General features: G+C 40.2%; 1 protein-coding gene across 2 annotated transcripts in view; it reads right to left on the reverse strand.

The window, feature by feature from the left end:
- Slc35d1 (solute carrier family 35 member D1) overlaps positions 1 to 13054 on the reverse strand; it is a 63048-nt gene that overhangs the window by 28757 nt on the left and 21237 nt on the right. The window lies entirely within an intron of this gene.

Here is a 13054-nt window from a genome sequence, read left to right on the forward strand (position 1 = left end):
AGCACATGCATCTGGAGTTTGTTTGCAGTGACTGGAGGCCCCGGCACACCCATTCTTATTCCCTCTCTTCTCTCTCCCCCTCCCTCTTTCTCTCTGTTAAATAAATAAATAAAAAAAAATATTTTAAAAATTAAAAAATGAAATAAAACTCAGAGCCAGGCATGTTAACACATGCCTTTTATTCTAGTACTCAGGAGGCAAAGGTAGAAGGATCATTGTTGTGTTCGGGGCACCCTAAAACTACATAGTGAATTCTAGGTCAGCCTGGGCTACAGCAAGATTCTACCTCAAAAAACAAACAAACAAAAAAAGGCAATAAAAACGACTGCTTACTAAATGCCTTATGTATGTACCAAACTCAAATATGGCTAAGTACACAATTTCCAGCTTTGCTGTGGATTCCACAGCCTAGTCATTCCACAGGAAATTTAAGAAGACACAGAAACAGAAAGAAGCCGGGCGTGGTGGCGCACGCCTTTAATCCCAGCACTCAGGAGGCACAGGTAGCTGGATCACTGTGAGTTTAAGGCCACCCTGAGACTACATAGTGAATTCCAGGTCAGCTTTGTCTAGAGTCAGACCCTACCTCGAAAAACAAACAAACAAACAAAAGAAACAAAGAGTCCTCCTTACTCTGCCCTCCCCCCAAACCATGATTCAGTTTGTGTTTCCTGTTGGCTCAGAGTCACAAGTTTCAGTACAAATGATAAAATGAAGATTACCTACAAAGATAACAGCCCCTGCTCCAAGAGATTAATCACATGCTCTAAGAAATATCTCACACAAAATATTACAAACAACAGATTGGGATAAACTTGCTTTGGGGCCAGGACAGTAACCCTTTGAGCTTACTCAGAACAACACTCCTCTCTCACCCCTAACCCTGACAATGCACCTAGTAAACTATCTTATAATTTCATTTAAAAAATGAAATTGAGCCGGGTTTGGTGGCGCACGCCTTTAATCCCAGCACTCAGGAGGCAGAGGTAGGAGGATTGCCATGAGTTCAAGGCCACCCTGAGATGACAGAGTTAATTCCAGGTCAGCCTGGACCAGAGTGAGACCCTACCTCGAAAAACCAAAAAAAAAAAAGAAAGAAAGAAAGAAAGAAATTGTTTAACAGAAACAAGTAAACCAGCTTCTATATATATACATGTATATATATTTTTTTGAGATAGAGCTTCACTTTAGCCCAGGCTGACCTAGAACTCACTATGGAGTCTCAGGGTAGCCTTGAACTCACAGCGATCCTACTACCTCTGCCTCCAAAGTGCTGGGATTAAAGGCGTGTGCCACCATGCCTGGCCAGTTCTTATATTTTTATTTAATTTTTAAATTTTTCTTTATCTTTAAACTTCTAAATGATATTCTTCAAGTAACATCACGTCAAAAGTTATAAAATCATATAGACAGCTATGGTTAAGACACTTAAGGCATGATCTCTCTGAGAAGCCTGCACCTGTCTTGGCATAAAAACTATTGTCTTGGGGCTGGAGAGATGGCTCAGTGGTTAAAGGCACTTGCATATAAAGCTTGACTGCCTCAGTTTGATTCCCCAGTACCCATATACAGACATATGAACAAAGTGGCACATGCATCTAGAGGTTAAGTAGGCCCACATCTGGAGTTCATTTGCAGTGTCAGGAAGCCCTGGCATACCCATACACTTGTACACTCTATACTCTCTCTTAATGGCTTCGCCACTTCCCTACCTCAGTGAATGTCTGCACTTAAGTTTAAGCATGGACTATCTCTTATCTAATAAACTCCCTGACTTTGTTCCATTCTGACTTATTCTGAAACTCTTTTCTGGGACAGAATCAAGGACCCCACATGTAGGTGCTGGGCTGCATTGCCCACTGCCATGATATACCACTTAGGAAAGCACACATTGCTATTGTTTTTTCTTTCATGGCTCTACATGGTTACTGTGGTCAGACACATGAGTCAATAAGCAGGAGGTCAGGCTATGAATGTAGCTCAGAGGTACACACTTGCCACGTGAGCATCAGGCTGTGGGTTTGATTCCCAGTGTGCGTGTATGTGTGTGTGCACATGTGTGTCACAGAACTAAAGGGGAACTGCCAAAAAGCCTTCAACATTCATGTGGGATGTGGGACTGTGATTAAAGATGACCACATAGAGATGGTTCTGAAGCTTCCCTCTGCTGTGAATGAAGTTTTCAATTCTACAAAAGAGCTAGTGATGAATGTAATACCACAGCAACTCAAGATGATACCAGTCTACTTTAAAGTTACTTTCCCTAGAAAATTACTAAGAAAAAAACCCCACAAAAAACAAAAAACGAGTCCTTCAAAAGTAAAAACTGCTAGGAATTTTGCCAATGCAGAAAGAAGATACTGACAGTGTACAAATGATCTACATGGTCTCTTTCTAGCCTGGGAAAATTTAGCCAGTTCACAAAGCCAGTGCTCCTGGACTACCCACCTTAGTCTGCAACCACCTGCAACAAGCTAGTGTTCTCCCTGTCTCTCAATCAATCAATGATTTTTATACATGTATATAATATATTCACAATAGGTTGTCTGTACTCTGCTTCTGGCTTAGCTGGGAAATTGTAGCCCAGATAGCTTTATTATCTCTTGTTTACTAGGCTCCTCTGCCTCTTATAAAACCTGTGTATGCTAGCAAAATAATTACCTCAACTTACCAACGAAGTCACTGCTTCTACTTTAAAAGGCATAGCATCAAAAACAAGAATGGCTGGGCTGGAAGGATGGCCTAGCAGTTAAGGTGCTTACCTGCAAAGTCGGAGAACCCAGGTTCGATTGCCCAGTACCCATGTAAGCCAGATGTACAAGATGGTGCATGCATATGGAGTTTGTTTGCAGGGGCTGGACGCCCTGACATGTCCATTTTCTCTCTCTCTCTGTCTCTCAAATAAATAAATAAATAAATACTGGAAGTCTTCAAGAAAAAAAAAAACAACAAGAATGACTAAAACTATTACTTTGTCAACCAAAGAATATGCAGCTATGAATTTCCTGGTCTGACTCACTCATTTTAAACATATGAACACCAAAGCCCCCCAAGCAGAAGATATTTTTCTCTATGTGGAGGAAATAATGAAAACATCAATCTGCACAGTCTAGAGTGACACCAAAAAGTTTAACAACTTTTAGCAGATGGAGCCCTAAAATGTGTGCTACTGTTCCCTCAGTAATGACATGTCCAGTAGATGATTTGTGCAGCAACTTTCCCAGGAACTCCTCTGAGCCATGCCATGAAACCAGTGATATAATGAAGTCATTATACAATGCACCAGTGCCTACAATACTGGCCTTGTGAGATCCACAGCAAGGGGTCTGTTCTGCCATCTGTACATGGGAACACCTAGCACAGTCTGCTGCCAGGAAACCAAGCTCCAACTTTGTCACTGAATCACTGGCTTTGTGCTACAAAGATTCCCCCCGCCCACCTTTTTTTTTTATGGCTGACCTAGAATTAACTCTGTAGTCTCAGGGTGGCCTCAAACTCACAGCAATCCTCCTACCTCTGTCTTCCGAGTGCTGGGATTAAATGCATGCGCCACCATGCCCGGCTTAAGATTCCCTTTTAAAAGCAACAGCTCAAAGCACAAACACAATCTGTCCTGACATTGGAGAACCTTTTGTCAAGTGATACCCAGTCTATATCAAGCTATGTTAGTAGATACCATTGACTAGCTATCTTTTGTATAATATACAGATTTTTTTTTTTTTTGGTCTTTTTTGGTGATTTGAGATAGGGTCTTATGTAACCCAGGTTAGCCTCTAATTCTTCAAACTCTCTGGGCTCTTGATCCCCCTATCTCCTACAGTGCTGAGAGTACAAGAATGTACCACCATCTCTGGCTTAAAAATTTATTTATTTGTTTGTTTGTTTGTTTGTTTGAGAGAGGATGAGAAAGAGTGTGCATGTGAGAGAGAGCGAGAGAGAGAATATGGACTTGCCAGGGCCTGCAGCCATTGCAAATGAACTCTAGACACATGCAAGCTTGCACCACCTTGTACATCTGGTTTTACATGGGTACTAGGGAAATGAACCCAGGTTCTTAGGCATTGTAGGCAAGCACCTTAACCACCGAACCATCTCTCTAGCCCATGTCTATCGTTTTTGGGGGGGAGGGGGTTGCGTTTTGAGACACTCTCACAGATCAGGCTGGCCTTGAATTCATGGCCACCCTCTTGTCTCAACCTCCTGAGCACTAAGGTTACAAGTAACAGCCACTGTACCCAGATGTTTTTTAAAAATATTTTTATTTATTTGCAAGCAGAGAGAGACAGAGAGAGAATGGGTATGCCAGGGCATTCAGCTGCTACAAGCAGAATCCAGATGTACACACCATTTGTGCATCCAGCTTTATGTAGGTACTAGGCAATCGAAACCAGGTCATTAGGCTTTACAGGGAAGTGCCCTAAACCACTGACCCATCTCTCCAGCCCTCTGATATGTTTTATTAAAAAAGTTTTAGAAATGCATATTTTCTAAAAAACTAAATGTTAAATATATCAGTTCTTTGGTTTCTAGTGAACCCAAGATTTTGTGAGCAGAGAGGAAGAGAGGGAGAGAAAGCAAATCAAAGATATACCCACAATTCAGCATGGTTTCTCAGAACACTTTGCTTTACTCTTGTACTAGGTTTCACAAGGATTTTGCCTTTTTTGAAACAAAATATTTATTTATTTAAGAGAGAGAATGGGCAAACTAGGGAATTCTGCTGCTGTGAACAAACTCCAGACACATGCGCCCCCTTGTGCACAGGTGCAGCATTGCATGCTTGTGTCACTGTGTGACACAGAGATCCCCCTACTTCACTCTCCCAAGTGCTGGGATTAAACACATGTGCCACCACACTGGGCTCCTAGCCTCCAACTTTTATTAAAAGACTGCCTAGCCAAGCGGGATGGTGTACTCCTTTAATCCCAGAACTTGGGAGGCAGAGGCAGGAGGATTGCCTTGAGTTTGAGATCACCCTGAGACTGCATAGTGAATTCCAGGTCAGTCTGGACTACAGGGAGACTCTACCTCGAAAACACACACACACACACACACACACACACAAAGCTATGCCTGCCCAGTAGTCAACTGCTATATTCACTCCTGACCATCTAGGGAACTGACCTTTCAGAGTCCTATTATTGGATTCCTAACCAAACAGGGAAGGCTCCCCTCCTTGAACTGATTGTGCATCAATGCATATCCTGGGTCAAGAGTTTCCAACTTTGCATCTGAACAGACTGGCCTGCATACCTTCCCTAGTTATTTTTAAATTTAGGATTCATCAAAGGATACTTAACATTTAGAGAAAAGCCTTTTTATTGTTCATTTTATAAAGTATAATTCTTAAATACCTTCATTGTTTCTGTAATAAAAATATTAGACTCATGCTATTCCTATACACATGCATAAAAACTGCAGATAACTTATGAGTTTCATGTATATTCTTCCAGTTTATTTAAACAAGTGAATACAGTGTGCATGTACTATTTTTATTTCACCCTGAGTTGGCATACTGTATACACTGTTAGCACTATACTCTTACCTTTAACCATTGCCCTTAGATACTTTTCATTTAACACAGAGCTTCCATACAGTACATGGCTCTGGCTCCAGATATCAGGAGTCTAGTGAATTGATCAGTTCATCAGTCTCAATTATCAAATGGCACTGGGCTCACACCAGCTGTGAGGAAAGCATCCCAGTATCCACACTGGCATGGCTTTTATTCCTCAGGAACTGTCTCAGCCACAAAAGAGACCAAACTGAAAGAACATTTCATCTGACTTATTAATTTTACATGTGACAAAGCCAAGTGGAAGTGCAATAGGGACTGATCCAGAATTAGGCAATGGCCAGCAACAGAACTAGAGGCTACTGGTGTTCAGCACTTTGCTCCCAAATTTCATCACACATTTTTCAGGATGTGCTACTATCTGCAGAGATACCAAATTCCTGAGCCTAGCACTGGGCCTCACTTGGAAGAAAGTGGGGTGGAGAATGATGAGAAGAATGAGAGTACTAGTCTTAGAATCAAGATTCTGGGACTTCTGGTCAAAATGGTAACCTCCTAACCACACTTCAGATCCTAGGGTAATCCAGGACAAGGAAGTCTTAGCAGACGTCCACTGGGCAGGCACAGTAGGGCAGAGGGTGAGGGAGAATATTTGGGAACCTCCTGATTCCCATGCTCTCAGGTAGCCCACTAGACCCTTTGGGTCCTGCTCACTGCAGCCTGCACACCACTGAGTACACCCCTTGGCCCTCACATCCCTATTTCACTGGCCATGTTTGTAGCCCCTCCACACCCTGTGCTGCCTGAAAGCACCCTATTGTATTCCCTGGGCCCATAGTCCTATCTCCCCCATAACCACTTCATTGCCCTGCCTCCTCCCAGTGACAACTTGGGGCATCACCTCAGCACCAGAAGAAGAACACAGAAACATCTGGCAACCACTTGCCAGGCAGAACCAGTGAGTTCTCTATACCCTGGGTACAGTAGGGAACCAAGAACAATTGCTATGGCCCCTGAATCATAGGCAAGATATAGCTGAGACCAGACCTAAAAGATTCAAGACCTCCAACCTCACCTTTGGTATTAAGCACCAACCCAGAGTTTCTGGTGCACTTACACCCTCCAAAACATGTGTATCACTAATTACAAAGCATCACAGGCCTATTCTATTTGAACATAAAATAGAACACTCACTGAAGACACTAAAAGAGAAAATTCTTGATTCTTCCTTAATTAAATAAGACTCCCACACTGAGTTAGACCCTAATACAAAAAGTTGGGGGGGGGGTACACAACAAACAGAGATTTCCAACAATGAAAACATAGAAGACACACCAGGAATAGTTTTTTTAAACAAAACACAGTAAGATATGTGATCCTGGGCTGAGGAAATGGCTTAGCAGTTAAGGCAAGTCTTAAGGACTCCGGTTTGATTCCCTAGGACCTACGTAAGCAAGATGCTCAAGAGGGCACATGCACCTGGAGATTGTTTGCAGTGGCTAGAGGCCATGGCATACCCATTCTCTCTTTCTCTTTATCTGCCTCTTTCTCTCTCTCTCAAATAAATATATAAAACATTTTTTTTAAAAAAGGTATGTGAACTTCACTAAGTGAATTATAGAAACTGGAAGGAAGCAAATCAACAAAAAAAAAAAACAACCACATAAATGAAATGCATGCAACAGCTTTCTTTCTTTTTTTTTTTTCTTTTTTTGGTTCTTTTCAAGTTAGGGTCTCACTATAGCCCAGGCTGACCTGGAATTCACTCTGTAGTTTTAGGGTGGCCTTGAACTCACAGCAATCCTCCTACCTCTGCCTTCCAAGTGCTGGGATTAAAGGCATGAGCCACCATACATGGCTATGCACATAGCTTTTTTCACCAGGCTTAACTTAATTGACGAAAACCAGAAAGACCTCAAAAGAGGAATAAATGAACTGAAGGTAAGCCAAAAACTAGAGGATCTGAATAACCACCTGGTTAAGATTAATAAAGACATGATTAAATGCAAGAATGAAGTGCTGGACATGGTGGCACATGCTTTTAATCCCAGCACTTGGAAGGAAAAGGTAGGAGGATTGCTGTGAGTTCGAGGCCACCCTGAGACTACATAGTGAATTTCAGATAAGCCTAAACTTGTGTGAGACCTTATCTCAAAAAACCAAAACGAAAAAAAAAATGCAAGAATAAATTCTAAGAAACATTAAGAAAATCAAAACATGACCTGAAATTGGCAGTCAACAAAGGGATGGATACTATACAAAAAAAGGAAGCAGAAAATGCAAACCAAATAGAGCTTGTGACAACCTCTCTGGAATCCCTCATTATCAGAGTTCTTAATGTGGAGGACAGAACCTCACTGCTGGCAGACAAGACAGAAGAAACAGTTTGGGAGTCCAATCAATAACTTTGGTAAGTTAAAAAATATCTTGTAAACAGAACATGAGAGTACTGTGGGATACCCTAAAGCAACCTAACATCTGGATCATGGGTATACCAAAAGAGGAAGAAATTCAAACCAGAGACAAGAAGAACTTATTCAACAAAATTATTGAAAGCAACTTTCCCAACCTCTCAAAAGAGAGCCCATCCAGATATAAAAAGCTAACAGAACTCCAAACAGAATGGATCAAAGAAGAAGCTCTCCAAGGCACATCATCATTAAAACTCTAAACAATGAGGGCCGGAGAGATGGCTTAGTGTTTAAGGCACTTCCCTGCAAAGCCCTTAAGGACTCCTATTTGAATCCTCCAGATCCCACACAGCAGATGCAAAACTGGTGCAGACATGCAATGTCTTTCATGCCCAAAAGGGGATGCCCGTGTCTGGAGTTCACTCACAGTGGCTGAAAGCCCCAGGTACTCCCATTCTCTCTCTTTCAAAAAATAAACAGGGCTGGAGGGATTGCTTAGTGGTTAAGGCATTTGCCTGTAAAGCCAAAAGACACAGGTTTGATTCCCCAGGACCCACATTAGCCAAATGCACAAGGGGCACAAGCATCTGGAATTTGTTTGCAATGGCTGGAGGCCCTGGCATGCCCATTCTTTCTCTCTCTTTCTTCCTCTTTCTCTGTCAAATAAACAAATAAATAAAAAGTAAAAATAAATAATATTTTAAAAAACTCTAAGCAAAGCTGGGCATGGTGGCATACACCTTTAATCCCAGCACTAGAGAGGCAGAGGTAGGAGGATCACCGTGAGTTCAAGGCCACCCTGAGCCTGAGCTAGAGTAAGACCCTACCTTGAAAAACAAAACAACAAACAAACAAACAAAACTCTAAGCAACAAAAACAAAGAGTGCTAAAAGCAGCAAGAGAGAAACAATTCCTACAAAGGCAATCCCATCAGAATTACCTCAGATTTCTCAATAAAAACCCTGAAATCCAGAAGGGCCTGGATTGAAGCAATTCAAAGTCTAAAAACTATGACTTTCAATTGAAACTCTTCTACTCAGCAAAAGTATCATTCATAATAGATGGTGAAAGGAAAACTTCCCATAAGGGAATATTCCTCACAGAAGAGTTAAAACAACCAATCTTAAGAGCCTACAAGATCACAAAAACCAAAACCAGAGGAAGTTCATAAAAGTACAAATTTCAAAAATAGACCAAATGCCATAAAGCAGCCCATCATGGCAGGGATTAAATCAAATCTCACAGTAATAACCTTAAATATTAACAGTCTTAACTCACCCATCAAAAGACACAAGTTAACAGGGTGGATCAGAAAAATCGACCCTTCTATCTGCTGTCTTCAAGACACCTCCACCACTAAAGACAGACATGTCCTCAGGGTTGGATGAATGGAAAATGATATTCCAAGCAAATGGGAATAAGAAACAAGCAGTTATAGCTATATTGATAGCTGATAAAATAGACCTAAAACGTAATCAAGAAAGGAAAAAAAAAAAAAAAGGCCACTTCTTACACATCAAGGGACTGATCCAACAATAGGACATCACAATCACAAATCTACATGCACCAAACAAGGGGCACCACAATTTATAAAGCAAAGCCTACTTGACAACAAATCAGAAATAAATCCCAGTATCATCATAGTAGGGGATATCAATACGCCACTATCATCAATAGACAGATCATCCAAGCAAAAAATCAACAGAGAAATAATAGAACTGAACACCACCATAGATCAATGATACCTGACAGGCATCTACAGAACATTCCACCCAATTCTACAGAATACACCTTCTTCTCAGCAGTCCACAATACCGTCTCTGAAATAGATCATATATTAGGATGTAATGCATGCCTCCATAAATTCAGGAAAATTAACATAACTATCTGCATTACATCAGATCACAATGCTTTAAAGCTAGAAAGTAATAGCAAGAAACACAACAGAAATTTCACCAGTTCCTGGACATTGGACAACACATTTTAAGATAACAAATAGAAGCTGTAGAGATGGCTTAGCAGTTAAGGTATTTGGCTGAGAAGCCTAAGGACCCAGGTTCAATTCCCCAGGACCCACATAAGGCACATGCACTAGGCAGCACATATGCCTGAAGTTCAATAGCAGTGGCTGGAAGCCCAGGTATATTCATTCTTACTATCTGCCTCCCTCTCTCTCTCTCTTTAATAAGTAACTAAAAAGAAATTTTAAAAAAATTTAAATAATGAATGGGTTGTGGAAGAAATAGAAAAGGAAATTGTAAAATTTCTAGAACTGAATAATAATGAAAACAAACATACCAAAACTTACAGGACACAATCTAGGCAGTACTAAGGTGAAAATACATAGCATAAAAAGGAGAGATCTCAAATTAGTAACCTAACCAGCTACTGAAAAGCACTGGAAAAACAAGAAGAATCCCACCCTAAGAGATCCAGACATAAAGAAACAATTGAAGATCAGAGCAGAAATAAATAAAGTGGAAGCAAAGAAAACAATTAAGAAAGTCAATGAAACAAAAGAGCTGGTTCACTGAAAAAATAAACAAAATTGATAAAACTCCTGCCACTTTGATATAAAGGAAAAAAGAGAAGTGTCAAATTAACAAAATCAGAAATGAAGAAGGAGAGGTCAAAACAGACATCAATGAAACTGGAAGAATCATTAGGATTTACTTCCAAACCTTTACTCCACAAAATTGGAAAATCTGTAATAAACAGATGAATTCCTAGAGATGTATGACATACCAAAGCTAAATTTAGAGCAAATTAATCTCCTAAACAAACCTATCATATCCATCAAGATTGAAAGGGTAATCAAAAACTTCCCCAAAATAACAGTCCAGGACCGGATGGCTTCTCGACTAAATTCTATCAAACCTTCATTGAAGAACTGAAAACAAATTTTCTCAAACCATTGCACATAACTGGAGAACAGTCAATGTTCCCCAATTCCTGTTCTGAAGCTAGCATCACCCTAATACCAAAACCAGACAGATAAACAACAAGAAAAGAAAACTGAAGAGTATATCGCTGACAAACTTAGATGCAAAGATCCTGAACAAAATCCTCACAAACTGAACTCAATAGCAATACAAAAGTATTATCCACCTTGACCAAGCAGGCTTCATTCCAAGATGCAGGGATGGTTTAATATATGAAAATAGGTTACTGTGACACATAAATAAACTCAATCAGAAGAACCACACAACCATCTCAATAGATGCAGAGAAGGCCTTTGACAAATTACAACATCACTCATTGATCAAAACACTGAAGATAATGGGCATGGACAGTTAATATCTTAACACAATAAAGGGCATATATAAAGCACCTAACACCCAAATAATACTTAATGGGGAAATATTCAAGGAGTTCCCACTGAGATCAGGAACAAAAGAGAAATGCCCACTCTCACCACTGCTCTTCAGTATAGTACTAGAAGTCCTAGCCCATGCAATAAACAGGAGAAAGAAAAGGGATACAAAATGGAAGGGAAGAAGTCAAATTAGCCCTATTTGCAGATGACATGATCCTATACATAACTGACCTGAAAATCTCCACCTCAAAAGTTCTAAAGGTGATTAATTTCTTCAGCAAAGTGACAGGATACAAAATCAACACATGTGATCAGTAGCCTTCCTATATACAAAGGACAAATATACAGAGAAAGAAATTAGCAAGGCATTCCTATTTTCAATAGTCATAAAAATGGCTTAGTGGTTAAGGCACATGCATGCAAAGCCCAAGAATCCAGGTTCGATTCCCAAGTGTCCATGTAAGCCAGATGTACAAGATAGCACGTACATCTGGAGTTTATTTGAAGCAGCTGGAGGCCCTGGTACGCCTATTCTCTCTCACTCTATCTGCCTCTCTCTCTTTCTGTCTCATAAATAAATTTTAAAAAATTAAAAAATGATCAAATACCTTGGAATAACACTAACCAAGAATGTGTAAGACCTATTTGGTGAAAACATAAAATCACTCAAGAAAGAAATTCAAGAGGGCATGAGAAGATAGAAAGACCTCCTGTGCTCTTGTATAGACAGAATAAATATTGTGAAAATGGCAATTCTGCCAAAAGAAATATACAGAGCTAATACGATACCAATAAAAATCCCAGTATTATTCTTCAGAGATAGAAAAAATGATTTTAAAATTCATATGGAATGGCAGCAGGCCTGTTGCAGTCAGATTTGCAATGCTGGTAGAAATTACCCAACCAAGAGCAGCTTGTGGAAAAAAGAGGTTTATTTTGGCTTACAGGCTCAAGGTTAAGCTCCACAATGGCAATGGCAGGGGAAAATGATGGCATGAGCAGAAGGTGGACATCAACCCCTGGCCCACATAAGGTGGACAACAGGAACAGGAAAGTGTGCCAAACACTAGCAAGAAGGATCTGGCTATGATACCCATAAAACTGCCCCCAACAATACATTGCCTCTTGGAGGTATTTATTCCCAACTCTCCATCAGTTGGAAACCTAGCATTCAGAACACCTAAGTTTATGGGGGACACCTGAATCAAACCACCATAAGGCCTCAGATATCCACACATATTCTCTGAAAAAGAAACACCTCTGGAGGTATCATTATACCCAATCTAAAGCTATGATACAAAGTCATAGTAACAAAAACAGCACAGTACTGGCATTAAAAAAAAAAAGAAAGACACATAGACCAATGGAACAGAACTAAAGACCTGACTCTTAGATCAAGTAACTATAGCTACTTGACTGACCAAGGAGTCAATGACATAGACTGGAGGAAAGACAGCATCTTCAAGAAATGGTGCTGGAAGAATTGGATAACCACATGTAGAAAAATGAAACTAGACCCCCATATCTCACCATATACAAAAATCAACTCCAAATGGAATAAAGATCTCAATATAAGACCTGGAATTCTTCAACTACTGGGAAAAAAAATAGGAGGAACTCTTCACAATATGAGAGGAGAAAGACTTCCTGAACAATACCCCAGTAGCCCAAGAAATTAAATTAAACTCAACCAGTGAGATCCTATGAAGCTAGAAAGCTTTTTTACAAACATACCATAATCAGAGCCAATAGATTACCTACAGTATGGGAGAAAAAAATTCACAAGCTATACCACTGACAAAGGCCTAATAT

The sequence above is a fragment of the Jaculus jaculus genome, chromosome 5 (genome assembly GCF_020740685.1).
Source record: "Jaculus jaculus isolate mJacJac1 chromosome 5, mJacJac1.mat.Y.cur, whole genome shotgun sequence".
In the NCBI taxonomy this organism is placed as follows: domain Eukaryota; kingdom Metazoa; phylum Chordata; class Mammalia; order Rodentia; family Dipodidae; genus Jaculus; species Jaculus jaculus.